Source organism: Lygodium microphyllum, chromosome 27 (assembly GCF_053477565.2).
Source record: "Lygodium microphyllum isolate KBCC chromosome 27, Lygodium_microphyllum_v1.1.10, whole genome shotgun sequence".
Taxonomy (NCBI): Eukaryota; Viridiplantae; Streptophyta; class Polypodiopsida; order Schizaeales; family Lygodiaceae; genus Lygodium; species Lygodium microphyllum.
The window spans coordinates 122,608,030-122,623,318 of NC_141161.1; positions in this window are offsets into that span (position 1 = coordinate 122,608,030).

Below are 15,289 nucleotides of genomic sequence, written 5' to 3' on the forward strand. Positions count from 1 at the left end.
CCATACATATAGTAACTTGCCCGAGGCGATTGGGGTTCCATTGCCTCCATATGTGAAACTCAATACAAAGGACAACCCTACATCTGATGATGAAAAGGCTAAAGTGACCAAGATTATGTATGCTTCAACTATTTGTAGCTTGATGTATACTATGGTTACTACACGTCATGGCATAGCATTTGTAGTGGGAGTGGTTAGCAAGTACATGGCACACCCTGGCAAGAAGCATTGGGAAGCAGTGAAGGGTATCATGCAATAACTAAAGGGTGCAAAGTATTTGTGCATCTACTTTGGAAAGCATAATGCATTTGACATTGGCTTCACGAATGCATACTATGTTCATCATTCAAATTGCAAAAATTCTACTTCAAGGTATGTACTCACCTTCACAAGAGGATCAATCTCTTGGATATCTAGGCTGCAGAAGTGTGTTGCATTGTCTACTATAGAGGCAGAGTATGTGGTTGCCACCATGAAGCATGCAAAGAGGCTTTATGGCTTTCATGTCTAGTTGGAGATCTTGGCATTATAGAGGTTTCTGTCCTCCATTGCGATAGTCAGAGTGCTATCATGTTAGCATAGAATCATGTCTTTCATGCAAAGACAAAGCATATATAGGTGAACTATCACTTTATCAAGGAAGTGCTTGATAGCAAGAGCATTGAGCTTGTCAAGGTACATATAAATGATAACCCTACAAATCTTTTCATGAAGGGTCTTCCAATAGAGGGGAGATGATGGGAGTTGGATAGGTGTAGGTTTTCATCTTTGTACATACTTAGACTTAGTTGATGCTTTCCTCTACCTTTAGGCAAGTTGCCTTTAGGGGGGAGGTTGTTGGGAATAAAGAGCCACCATGCCCACACCCACACTGTGTGTGAATGTATCCTTTCGGGTTGTACCATATTCTTCTATACCTATCTGAAAAAACCTAAGTGGTACACTAACATTGTACCCACATACTATGTCTACTTCTCTCTCACTCTACTTGCTTAAGGGGAGCTCAATCAAAGCTTTGAGACATGCCTTGATGAGCTAGAAAGTAAATGAGCAACAATACATACCGCTTCAAGTTGAGCTATGGTTGCCATTAAAACTATGAATTGGAGCTTTTCTCCACAAGCTAAAGCAATGTCAAGTTGAGCTCCTCAATGCCAGTGCAATGGCTATGATAGTAGTTAAATGGACTGATCCCTAAAGTGGAAACAGGGAGCGAAATCAAGGGCTATGGTTGAAGGAGGAAGAGCAAGAGAGAGAGACACACACAATGTGGGAACTCCAAACAGTCAAAATGTGTGATTGGCCTTCCCTTTATTCAAATGTCATTGAAAGAATAAATAATGAAATGACAATTGATGGGTGCCCACCACCTACAGTAGTGTACAGGTGTGTAGGTATATGGCTATTATTGGTGTAACTAATACACGGGTGGCTAGGGACATCGGGCACCTTTACCCCCAACAACCATGCTTTACTTTAGCAATCTCTCTTTCAAGAATACCTATTATGATAAGATCATCAACATAGATGACAACAACCGCTATTCCATCCTCTATGTGTCTAACATAGAGTGAATAATAAGCCATACTTTGTTGAAATCCCATGCTACATAAAAACCTACTAATCCTCTCACATCAAGCTCTAGATGCTTGCTTTAACCCACACTGTGCCTTCCTTAGCTTGCATACATAATGTGAATACTTAGGATGAACATATCCCTCTGGCCATTCCATGTACACTTTCTCTTCCAATGTATCATTCAAGAAAGCATTCTTGACATCCATTTGATATAAAGTCTGAAGTGCATAGATCCATGGAGCTTCAATGGAGTGTGAAAATACATGGATCTAGGACATGGCTATGGAGGTTAAAAGAGGAAGTGTGAGCTCATGAGGACATAGACATTGAGACTAACTATCACACAAGTGAATTAGATTCCAAGATTGAGACTTGGACTCATAAACACAATCTTGTGTGTTGACAATGACAATGACACTGACACTTTGCTAGAAGGACAAAAGTACTATGAAATTGCTTTAAAAACCATGCTCGCTAAGAATTGCTGCATTGGGAAAAGAGATCAAGTACAGTTCTTTATAGGGATAGACTGGGCTGCACTTTCTACCATTGTGCATATGGGATTCTATATCTTGAGCCCACATTGCTCCATACAAAGAGGCTAAGCTGGGTGTGATTGCCAATATCTCAACACCCCTCCTCATTCACAACCAAAAAATACAAAATGTGTAGAGGCTTTAGTGAGCAACCACCTCATTTACAAAGTTTATAGGAGGAAGCATGGTGCTCTCTTACAAAAATTAAAGGTGGGCCTTTGCATTTAAAACGTGCCTTTCCTCTTTTGCACTTGCCCTAAACTTTGAAGGTTGTCCTTGTGATTTGGTTTCTTTTTTCCTATTTCTTTAGTCGGGTCACCTTTCTTTTCTTGTCCTGTATCTTTTTACTTTTTCTTTTTGATTTCTGTGCACTGGGGTTAATAGTAGCCAAGGATTCCTAGCCCACCTTAGGCATAGGCAAAAAGGACTTGTTGCTCAAGTCTTTGGAAACCAAGTGAGGCATGGGAGATCTCCAAAGCTAAGGAAGGGAAATAATTTCACCTAGAAGAAGGATGCATTCATTAAGCTTAAGGAATATTGAAAGGATTGACTTTCCAAACAATCATTGGAAGTCATGGAGGAGTAGAGTTAGGAGGGTGTGGTAGGCGACACCTTCCAATAAGCTCAACACCCTATTGTGGAGTATCTGCACTAGTAAACTCCCCACTAAAGATAGGTTTCGGAAGTTCATGAAGGTTGCACCACTCTACATGATACATGTGAAGTCTAAGGAAATAATCTTGCACACATTTTAACACTGTGCAACAACCCAAGGTGTGTGGAAGAAGGTGGGTCCACAACACAAGCTTCAATGTAAAGGTGAAGATGAAGACAACCCTATTTGATGACAAAAGCAAGCTAGATGAGGAGATTCTAAAGGTCTAGAATATCATTAGAGCACTGGTACATTGAGAGCTCTTTGGGAAAATAGAAACTAGATGGTAGTTGCTAAGAAGGTTCAAAGATCCATATTGCATGTGTTTAGAGATGTGGCAGTAGGGAGACACTAGCCATTTTAGGTAAGTTGAAGAAAAAAGCTAATGTGTTCAAAGTTTACTCTAACTTAAGAAGGTCAATGCATAGTAAGTCATAGGGTGCATTACTCTTTTTGTGGCCACCCAAAAGCACCCAAGAGGTGCATATGTACATACCTCATGATACAAATATCAATATTTAATTTTCACATTTAAAAAAGTATGGCTAGGTTGTATCTACCAATATAAGAGGCTCCTCTGTTGAATTGTGAGACAATCCATGTCTGTTATATGTTCATGGGTTTTTCTCACGTGTGGTGTGGATGAGGACATGACATTAATCCAACAGTTCTTGATATCTTAAATTGAATTCAAAAAGAGTAGATTAGATCAAGTACAATTGATTCCTATACTAAATTATGTCTTTGTTATTCAAAAAGTATTATTTTTTATATCTAGTTGAGTGTCTATGCAAGTCTTTATAGCTTACAATAGTTGCACTTTATTAAAATGATTATTTCCTACTCTAAAATTCTACCAAGTTGCATATGTTACTTGTTTTAGCCTCTATCTTGATCTCAAAATTCTCCTCAAATAGATGATAGGTCTAAGTGGCTTTCTTCATTTTTTGAATGGGCTTTCTTTTGTGTTGTGAATTCATTTTTTGATGTTCGTAGTGTAATGTATGTATAGTTTACCATTCTACTTGCATGTTACATTGTAGATGGAGTGTTTGGTCATCTTGTTTTTCTACATTATTGGTTTTGAACTAGCTCAGGTATGTTTCTAAGACCTAGCATATGATATAGTTGTACTTAAGGTGGTGGAAGTGTTTGTAATGGTTGAGGTTGATATCGTGGTGTTGGTAGGAGGATAGTGTTCTCTATGCACTTCTACAAAGAGTATTGTTGTTGTTATAGGTATTGTTTATTTTTGCTAAATATACTACAGGTTAACAAAGAGGCATGCTTGATAACTTATATGTTCTATATGTAATATCCCTTGTGCCGCCCCATGCCTCTCCCATGAGAACCCCCCCCATCATCATCATCATCATCATCATCATCATCATCATCGAGAGGGAGAGGGAGAGGGAGAGGGAGAGAGAAGCTTCTGGAAGCTTCTTCTCCCCCTCCTTAAAGAGAGGTCACACACCCCTCTTGGTATTTCCAAAAATACGCCCCTCCTTCATTAACTTTTCTCCATTCAAGGAGAGGCGGCGAGAATTTCGCATAGGAGAGTGTGGGAATTCTATCTCTCATACACACGTCTTCGAGTATGGACCTGAAGCGTAGTTCCACAAGGATGGTTGGAAATCGTGCAAGTGTGGATGGAGGTTCGAAACAAGGTGGCACCACAACCGTGAACGGTTCATCATGCATCAATACCGCTGGAATCAAGGCATCACTCCAAACCCAGCTTGCTCTATTATTAAATCATAGGTTATAAATATCACGGTGAAAAATCATATTCACATGCATCACATTAATTGCGTGTTTGATAATTTACCAGGTATGAACTTAGTTGTGATGTATGTAACGAGCAAGATAATTCCCGTTGTAAGATGACATCATAATAGGTGAAATCAATTAGATAATTGCATCGTAAATTGCCAAAAATGTCTTGTAAGAATTCCTGCATAAAGTGCATTGCTCCTTGCACAAATTCTTACTTAAAATGCATTTCAGAGGACATTGAAAGAAATAAAAGTGCATCTCTGTATCGTAAGAAGGATTCTAAGGTACATGTAATAAGTTACAAAAAAGATTAAAGCACAGCTAGACTCATACAATAATTACATTAAGTTATAAAGATCAGATCATTCAAGAAGGTTATAGATCGTGTAAATAATTACATAGAGGATAATGTTAAGATTGCATGCATAGAAAGTACCTTTGCATGTGTGGCATAAAATATCATATGGATTATATCAAAATTGTAAGCATTGAAATGAAGGCATGGCATTACGTTGCGTGCATTAAAGTTGTTGGGAAAATTCAACGTTATTTGTAATTTACCAAATGGGACTGAGATCCATGAGTCCCATGTCAAAGTCCTTGGTGACTTCAAGATGGATAGGTAAAAGCTTAGTGCATGTGAGGCAAGACTTCCCACACCACAACAATAACCCCCTCGACAACAACTAGCCCTAATGGCTCCACCAAGTCCACCACCTCTTCAAGGATGCCAAATAAGACCTCTAATAACACAGGTGCCAGGGCAACGAAGGAGGAGGAGGAGGAGGAACTAAAACCTGAAGGCACTTAGAGAGATAATGAAATATTAGTAGAGCACACACATTCTAATACACAAAGCACCATTTGCCCAAATTGTAAAGGAAATTTTATGGAGCTATGATGCAAGGTATAGTGCTAGAGGTCCTATAAGAGGAAACAGAGGCTTACTTAGTAAGCTTGTTTGAGGATGAATACCTATGCGCGATCAGATGCTTATGTTTTAAGAATGCCTTTAGAAGCTCCAATTGCTGGCCCTTGTTGAATGCGGAAATGATATGTTTTTTGGGCTGATTTTTTGTTGTTTTTGTTACTGAATGGTTGTTTTTGGTGATGGATTGTTTGAGTTTGAAGATATTTTGAAGTGTTTGGAATGGTTTGAGTATGTTTGAAGGGTTTATGTTGGTTTTTGATGAGGATATGATTTTTTGAAGGGTTCAGTGATGCTCTCTGTTTGGTTCTGTAAGGTCTGATTTTCTTCTGTTTTGTTTCTATTTTGGTAGCTGAGATGGTTGAATGGATGTTTTGAGAGATACTTAAGGTTTTGTTAAAAATTTTATGAAATATTGAATTAGTTTTGGTTTGGTTTTTATGGTCTCTGTTGATCTTCTGTAAGGTTCTATGGCTTCTATAGTTTTGTTCTTCTGTTGTTCATGTTGTTATGTGGTTTGTTCTGTTTGTTTCTGTTGAGTGTTATGTTGGATATATGGATGTTTTGGAAAGTGGCTTTGTCTTAGGAAAATGATGAACAGAAGCTCTATTCAAGTTAATTGAAGTGAAGAAGTAGCTTATAAAGATTCACGGAAGGTTATAGAAGAACAGTGACAAAAGTCAGATCTCATAGGACACTATGATGTCTCTAGTGTCTCTTCGCATTAGACATACCTTAAATTGGGAGGTGTATCCACGACCAAGAAAGAAGAATTGAGTGCCATTATTGAGTATTGTAGTGAGGAGATGATGTACTATTGATAGAGAGAGGGAGAGAGAGTCAAAGATAGTCAATTCTATTAAAAACAATGTATTTGTCTATGAGAGATTGAGAGAGAAAACTATGAAGACATTGAAGATGAATACTATGTGATTTATTTCCATTAAAAAGTGGTGTATTCTGTTAAGTTCTTTGTTCTATTGATGGATTCTATGAAGATGTTGAAGATTATGGTTGATTCTATCAAATCCGTGGGAGATATCTATTATGATGTTGCGTGAAGATTTGTTGTTTTTCCTTGTTTTGGTCATCTAAAGAATGCAATAAAAGCTTGTTGATGTTACAAGATAGATTTTCTTGCAGTAGAATCCCCTTTTCCTTGGTGTCTCTCTTGGGGCTCCATGGTTTTTGGTGCACAATTGGAGAAACTTACCATCAACAAGCATCAAAAGAGACTGAAAATGAAGGAAATGGCATTACCAAGAAGAGGAGAATTCAATGGATGCTTGCAAAGTTCCTTCTTCCATTAAAGAGTTGGAGATTCTTATTGCCAAAGCCACTTTCTACAAGAAATTCATCCCACAATGGCGGAAACATATTACCATCATCATGCAAGCTCTATGTGGTGGACTATTTCCTCTTCTTATTGAGGCAGTAGAAACTTGCATCTTGGTGGCAAATTGTTTGGAAACAAATTGAAGAGTAGAAACAGAGAGAATGACCATCCATGGAAGATTTGGTATTCATAGAGAAGTTTCCAGACATTATTAAGTGGGAGATTGTGAAGACGCTTCAGGAGTCGTGGTCTGTGGAGGTTCACAAAAATAAGAAAGAAAAGAGTTGGAATTTGTCTGTGGATGCTCAACAGCAAGATATGTGGGATACTTGGTGCACTGACAATCTTCTGTTTGTCCAATTAGCAACCCACTGGAAGTTGGTAGACACAGTGTTTTTCACAACATACACTGTTGAATCCATCAAAATCTGGCATTATTATGATGATGGCATACAACGATCCTAAGAAGAATGAGTTTTGATACTTTCAGAAAAGAATATCTCCCCCTTCGTAGTGGTTTAAAAGCTGAATTCAGAGATGTTGAAAAGAAGGAAGTAGAGGAGATGTGGGCCAGAGAATCCTCCAAAGAGACTGAAGCCCCTCTCTGATTCTATTCTATTGAGTAGTGAACAACTGGTTGGAGCCAAGCCCCTGATGAATGATGCAATCAAGAGGCAAGCATTAGAATAAGTCCAGAGGTACGTGAGAAGAGAGAAGGCAAGATTCAAGGTTGAGAACGAGCTCATAGCAAAAGCCTCCTTTGACGCCTTAAAAGCACTCTTTACAGAAGTCCCCGCGGTGACTCAAGGTCTACTTCCTAGTCAGATTCGTCCTGAAAGTATTGATGATATGCCAGCAAATGTAGTCCCATTGCCAATTTTTAAGGGAGAGTATAATGAAGACCCTGATCTTCATGTAGCAAAATTTATGGTAGCAAGTGTGGCTAACAATGCTACAACCCTTGAGCATTGGTTAGCGATATTCCTTGCCACTTTCAAGGGCGTGGCATTTCAGTGGTATGAGAGACAAGCAGTAGGAGCTTTTGGCACATGGGATGGCTTGAAGTTAGCCTTCCTCACTAAATTCAGGCGTGAAGGTTTTGAATAGTAGATGTGAGAGGAGTTCATGAACCTAAGTCAGTCCTCTGGAGAAAGAGTAGAAGCTTATGTCTTGCGAATGGAATCCATCCTGAAGAGATGGACTAGCCATCATTTGGACGAAGGTATCTAGAAAGGATTGTTCCTTAGAGGCCTACAACCAAAAGTTTGCAAGTTCGTGGAATTCAGAAGGCTAGTCAATCTGCAAGCTATAGTGGAAGGTGCAAGATTGTATGATGAAGTTGAAGCAAGGCTGTCAATGACTCCAAGAAGAGGAGTCTTACCTCCTCCCATGCCACGAATGGTATACCCACCAAATGCAGACCCAGGGACAGTTCCCTATCCCTATCCCTAGGTGCAAACAATGCCACAATATAGTGTACCTAATCCACTGTGGTCACCACAGACGATAGTGCCTCAAATGATGGTTCAACCACAACAACAATGGCCTCAAATAGTTCCTCCCAATGGCAACTCAACAATAGTGGAACCCTACCAACTAGAACCAACAACCTCAAGTCTCAATAGAAGCTCTGAATCAGAACCAGAATAGAGGACCCTTTGGATCAACCCAACCAATGTATGCAGTAATTACAGAAGCTTCCCAAAATTGTACTACAAGTACTTTAGGAGGTGAAAATCTAAAGGACTACTTATTCAACTCAGTTGCAAGTATCAAGAAAGAGCTTATGGATGTGATTACAGAGCAGCTACAAACATTGAAGGTGAATACCGCCAATATATCCACTCCTACAGCGGGAGGTGAAAGAGAAGTGATGTATTCTAATACATGGTGCGGGAAATGCCATCAAGCGGGACATTTAGCCACTGAGTGTATCCAAAAACCAACTATTCTTGGAGCCTTCTGTTCCTACTGTTTGCAGAAGAACCATGCAAAGGATATTTGCTCTCTGATAGAGATGCATGAACGAAGAAAAAAAGATGAAAATGCAAGATTCAACTTGCTAGAATCCAAAATGAAACGCAGGACATTGGACCAAAGCCTAGGGATTTTGGTCCTAATTTCGGTCCAAGGAGGTTTCCCTCTCAAAGTTACAGAGGCCTGCAGTCTGGCGGTGGTCAGAGATCAAAGGTGGAATGTTACAAATGTGGAGAAAAGGGTCACATCTCCCCGAATTGTCCAAGCCCTAGAAGATCTGTGGATTATAAGCCCTTATGCAGCCGATGCAAAGGAGAAGGCCACACTGCAAAAGACTGTCCAAGTCTAGCCCCTGTTAAGGCCAATGCCACTGATAGCCAACAAAAGGCACAAGAGCCTACCTCCAATTTGGCAGAGTTGAAAGTTGTCACTATCACTTGCGCCATGAAGAAGGAACTAGTTGTCCAGAAAGAGAACAACTCCCCTGCCAAGACTGTGAAGTTCAACTTGCCAACAGAGGGACAGAGCAATACATGATAGAACACAGGACATAACAGTGAAGTACAGAGAACTGTAGTGCCATGGAGAGCTATAGAGATAGACGATACAGGAGCAACTCTAGAAATAGAGGAAGTGCTGATGTTGCCATTGCCAGAGGAAGCCTGTGGATCCTATCAAAGGAACGATAGACGATACAGGAGCACCTCAAGAAACAGAGGAAGTGTCGATGCTGCCATTGCTAAAAGAAAAAGGAAAGATGAAAATGGATGTAGCCCCATTCCCTACCATGCTGGAGAAGCCCGTGGATCCTATCAAAGAATATGACTTCATAAAAGACCTAGACACTTTTAAACCAAACTTAATGTTCAAACAGTTACTGATGCTGTCTTCCAGCTGCTGCTGCTGAAAGAAATTCAAAAGCATCTTGACTCGAAGACATGGATTATGAATTGCTCCTTCAATAGCGACCAAGACTAATAAGGCCCCAGAGCTTGTAAAGGAAGTAGATGTGGCTAATGTTGAGATATTGAGCTCCACTCGTGATATCCCAAGGTGACCGTTGTGCATTTATGTCACCGACTTGTCAGTTTTGCAGATGCGGTTGGTACACCGCCCATGAATAATAGCTAGATGACAGCTATCCTTATCTACTCTAGTTCATGGCGCAGTTAGTATGCCACCTTAGTTAGTTGTCTTTGGTTTGAGACCCATATATAGAGTTCTTCTATTTCTTTGTATGAGACTTCTTTTTGGCTTACACAACTAAGAAGAGGAAAACTGTTTTCAGCCTCCACCTTTGTGTGTATTCCCCCATTGTGCAAGCAAGAAAGCTACAAGTGAGACTCCTTCCTTCTCTCCCACAATATTGACATGGTATCAGAGCCTTGTTCGTGGTAAGGAGCTCAAGAAAGCAAGCCAAGCTCGCGGTGTTCTGGTCAGAGGAGCAGTGTTGCTTTCATTTTCTGTTTTGGGAGCAGATCTCTGCAGCAGGTAGCATAGTCGGAAATTGCAAGAGTGCATTGTCTCAGGTTCAGACGCCCTTCGCGGTGAAGTAAGAGGGCAGTATATGCTGCGGGTAAGGGCTTTAGCCCTTGGTGACCCTGTTTTTTTGATTTGAGGCCATTTCGGGGCTTGTTTTGGAGGCGGAAGTTTTCTGCACGCACTCAGGAAAAGACCCAGTTTTATGCTGTGCAACCACTGTTCTACAGATCGGTGAAAAGTTAATGTAAAAATTGCATCGTATGCCTGTGCGCAGAGACATTGGGAGTTACAGAATCATCCTTGTTGCTTGTTGATGCAAAATTGTCACTAGGAAGTGACTGTGTGGTCAAATACCACTTTCATCAGTTTTGCAGATTAGCCCTTGTGAGGCTGAAGCTGTGTTCTTTGCAGTGACAGAATTTTTTTTGCAGTGTTCTGTAATGGCGTCTGATTCTCTCTCACAGATTGTCACTGAAAAGCTTGACAAGAACAACTTCCAAGCATGGAAGTTTAGAATGCCGAATTTCCTTATGGGAAAAGGATATTGGGAATTTGTTGCAGGAAATGAAGAAGAACCAGTTCTTCCTGATGTTCCCAATCAACAGCAAATGCAGGCATTCAAAGCATGGCATGAGAGAGCCAGGAAAGTTATGTACTGGCTGTCTATCAGTATTTCAGACTCTATGATTGTGCATATTCAGGATGCAAGTACGCCAAAGGAGGCATGGGATACTTTGTTAAAAATGTATAGCACAAATACGCAAGCCAGGAAAATGCAGCTCAAGCAAGAGTTGCATAATGCGCAAAGAGAAAATATGAGCATCAATGACTACCACATGAAGGTGAAGAAGATTACAGATGCACTTGCTTCCATTGGGTTGCCAGTGGAAGATAATGATTTAGTTTCTATGACCTTGAATGGTCTAAGAAAGGATTATGCACAGTTTCGAACATCCATTTCCGTCCCTGAAAGATTTCCTGATTTTGAGGAGTTGATTACTCTTCTAATTTCTGAGGAGCAGAGAAATGGTGGTGCATCTTCTTTAGGAGGAACTTCAAAAGAAGCTGTCTTCTACTCAAATGCTGGAAGAGGTAGAGGCAGAGGTAGAGGAGGCCGATTTGGAGGCCGTGGTAGAAATCAGAATATGTAGCAAACTCAAGAAAACCAGTCCTACGGAGGAGGACATGGTAACTCTAGAGGCAGGGGGAGCCAAAGAGGTCGTGGTGGATGGCAAAGAGGCCAAAATGCAAACAACAATGTTGAATGCTACTACTGTGGTAAAATGGGTCATATGGCTAAATATTGCTATAAAAAGCAGAATGACATCATGAATGAGAAATTGCAACAAGGGAATTATGCATCTTCTAGTAGACAAGGTGATGACAGAAATGAGCATTTGTTTATGGTGCAGCACATGAACAATTCTGTGACAAGTGCAGAAGAAAGCAACGATGTGTGGTATGTTGACTCAGGTGCATCAAACCACATGACAGGTCATGCAGAATGGATGGAGGATGCAAGGAAAATGAAAAAACCAGGATTTGTGGAGACTGGCGATGATACTGCACATCCTATTGTGCAGATTGGAAAAATTCCTTTGTCTATGCAGGATGGGAAAAAGAAATACCTGTCCGATGTATTTCATGTCCCGAATATCACCAAGAATCTGGTTTCTGTTGGTCAAATGGTTGAGCAGGGCTTGCAGGTCAGATTTAATCCTCATGGATGCTTTGTTGAGGATATGAAAAATAAAGGTCGCTTGATAGCAAAAGGAAAGAAGAAGGGCAGAATGTTTACATTGGATGGAGACATACCTGAATTGAGTGCAACAATGTTTGCACATGGGACCGGCGTAGTTGCAGATATTGATACCTGGCATAAACGCATTGGTCATGTTAATGTACAACGACTTAAATCAATGCAGGCCCAAAACATTATTGCAGGATTGCCTAAATTCAAGGTTGCAGAAATGCATAAGGTATGTGAAGCCTGTCAGTTTGGAAAATAGGCAAGGAAACCATTTCCTAGACATGTTCAAGAGAGTAAGAAGCCATTGGAATTAATCCACTTTGATGTGTGGACTACTAAAGCTACATCTCTTGGAGGCTGTCATTATTTTGTCACTTTTATTGATGACTATAGCAGAAAAGTTTGGGTGTATTTTATGAAAAAGAAAAGTGAAGTTTTTGGGCATTTCAAAACTCTTAAAGCTATGGTTGAAAAAGAAACAGGCCTGCAAATAAAATGCCTAAGGTTAGATGGAGGGGGAGAGTACCTCTCAAATGAGTTTGCAAGGTTCCCGCAAGAGCATGACATAAAGTAGCAATATTCATGCACTCATACCCCACAACAAAATGGAATTGCAGAAAGGAAAAACATGCATATTGGAGAGGTATCTCGTGCCATGCTCAACGAAAAAGACTTGCCAGATTTTTACTGGGCTGAAGCAGTTGCTACAGCAATCTATATAATGAATGGGACTCCCACTGCAGCAATACATGGGATGACTCCAGAGGAGAGGTATACTGGTAGGAAACCAGATAAATCTCATTTGAAAATTTTTGGTTACATTGCCTATGTACCTGTGCCAGATGAGTTGAGATCCAAGTTGGATCCAAAAGCTGAGAAGTGCATCTTTATTGGTTACTCTCTGCAGCAAAAAGGGTATAGATGCTATAACCCTTCTACTCGTAAGTTTACAGTGAGCAGAGATGTTGTTTTTGATGAGATAAGTAGCTGGTATAAACCAATAAATGTGATTGATGATGTAGATGCACAAAACGGTGATGCTGCACAGAATTCACAGCAGCAGTCACAAAATATTAGTGGACCTGGAGCGTCCTCTAGCAATGGTTCACATTCTTCGCCATGGACAGGCAGACTGAGATCACGAGAATCTTCTCAAAGCAATGCAGATAGTGGTATTCAGGTATCACGAAAAGGAAAAGAGAAGGTAGATCAGCCCATAGTTGATGTGAATGGAGGTCACTCTTATGTGGATGGTGAATCCAGTGGCTCAGAACAGAGCATTGATGATGAGTTGGGTATTCCTTCTATTGTTACACCTGGAGTAAGGAAGACCAGGGATGTTTTGAGAGTACCTGGGAGTGAACCTACTTTGCGCAGGTCTACCAGAGCTAGGTATCCTGTGGATAGACTGAAATATGATGGATTTACAGCCATTCACTATGCATATATGGTCAAAGTGATACATGAACCAGAACCCACTTCTTTTGAGCAATCCATGGGAAAAGAAAAATGGGAGAAAGCCATGGATGAAGAAATGGATGCCTTGGAAGCAAATGCTACATGGGAATTGGTACCTTTGCCTAAAGGTAAGAATGTAATTGGCTGTAAGTGGGTTTATAAGGTGAAGCACAATGCAGATAGTTCTGTGAATAGATACAAGGCAAGATTAGTAGTCAAGGGATATGCACAAACATATGGCATTGATTATGAAGAAACATTCAGTCCGGTTGCAAGGATGGCAACCGTAAGAGCAGTCATTGCTATGGCTGCATCAAAGGAATGGTCTTTACATCAGATGGATATAAAGAATGCCTTCTTGCATGGTGATTTGCAAGAAGAGGTATATATGGAGCAGCCACCAGGTTATGTGCATGCTATTCATCCTGCGTTTGTTTGCAGGTTGAAGAAAGCATTGTATGGCTTGAAGCAAGCACCTAGAGCATGGTCTGACAAGATATGACAATATCTTGTCACTATTGGCTTTCAGATTTCCAAGGCAGATTTCTCACTTTATGTGAGAAAAACAGAGAAAGGTATTATGCTACTTGTCATTTATGTTGATGATTTGATTATGATAGGTGACAGTGATGAAGATATCCTTCATGTGAAAATGCTATTGAAGCGAAAGTTTGAGATGAAGGATTTGGGAGAGCTGCGTTATTTCTTGGGCATTGAGGTGATTAGATCACCAAGTGGGATACAGCTCTTGCAGAGGCAGTATGGATTGGACATGCTGTCCAAATATGGGATGACAGGCTGTAAGCCTATTTCAGCTCCTTTGGAGCAGAATGTGAAGCTGAGCACAGATGTAGGTGAGCTTCTGGAAGACCCTACTATGTACAGACGCATAGTAGGAAGTTTGATTTATATGACTATTACCAGGCCAGATTTGAGCTATGCTGTTGGATTGGTAAGTCAGTTTATGCAGGCTCCAAGGAAACCGCATTTGGATGCGGCTAGACGCATACTCAGGTATGTGAAGTCCACATTGCAGTATGGACTATTTTATGAGATTGGGGTTCAGATACAGCTACATGGATACACTGATGCTGATTGGGCTGGTAGTATTTTTGATAGACGATCTACCAGTGGATATGTGTTCTCTTTTGGGAGTGCTGCAGTCACTTGGAGCAGCAAGAAACAACCTACAGTTGCCTTGTCGAGCACAGAGGTCAAGTACAGGGGTGCAGCAAAGGCTGCATGTGAGGTAGCTTGGTTGCATAAGCTACTTTATGATATGCATCAGCCTACAGATGGGCCAGTTTTCATTTATTGTGACAACATGAGCAGTATACACTTGGCAAATAACCCAGTCTATCATGCTAGAACAAAGCACATTGAGGTGCATTATCACTATGTGCGGGAGAGGGTTTTACTAGGTCTTATTGATCTAGTTTATGTCAGCACAGAGGATCAGGTAGCTGACATATTTACGAAGGCATTGGGCTCAGAGAAGGTGCGCAAGTTCAGAGACCTGCTTGGTGTGCAGGAATTGGGATTGAGCTCGAGGGGGAGTGTTGAGATATCGAGCTCCACTCGTGATATGCCAAGGTGACCGTTGTGCATTTATGTCACCGACTTGTCAGTTGTGCAGATGCGGTTGGTACACCGCCCATGAATAATAGCTAGATGACAGCTATCCTTATCTACTCTAGTTCGTGGCTCAGTTAGTATGCTACCTTAGTTAGTTGTCTTTGGTTTGAGACCCATATATAGGGTTCTTCTATTTCTTTGTATGAGACTTCTTTTTGGCTTACACAACTAAGAAGAG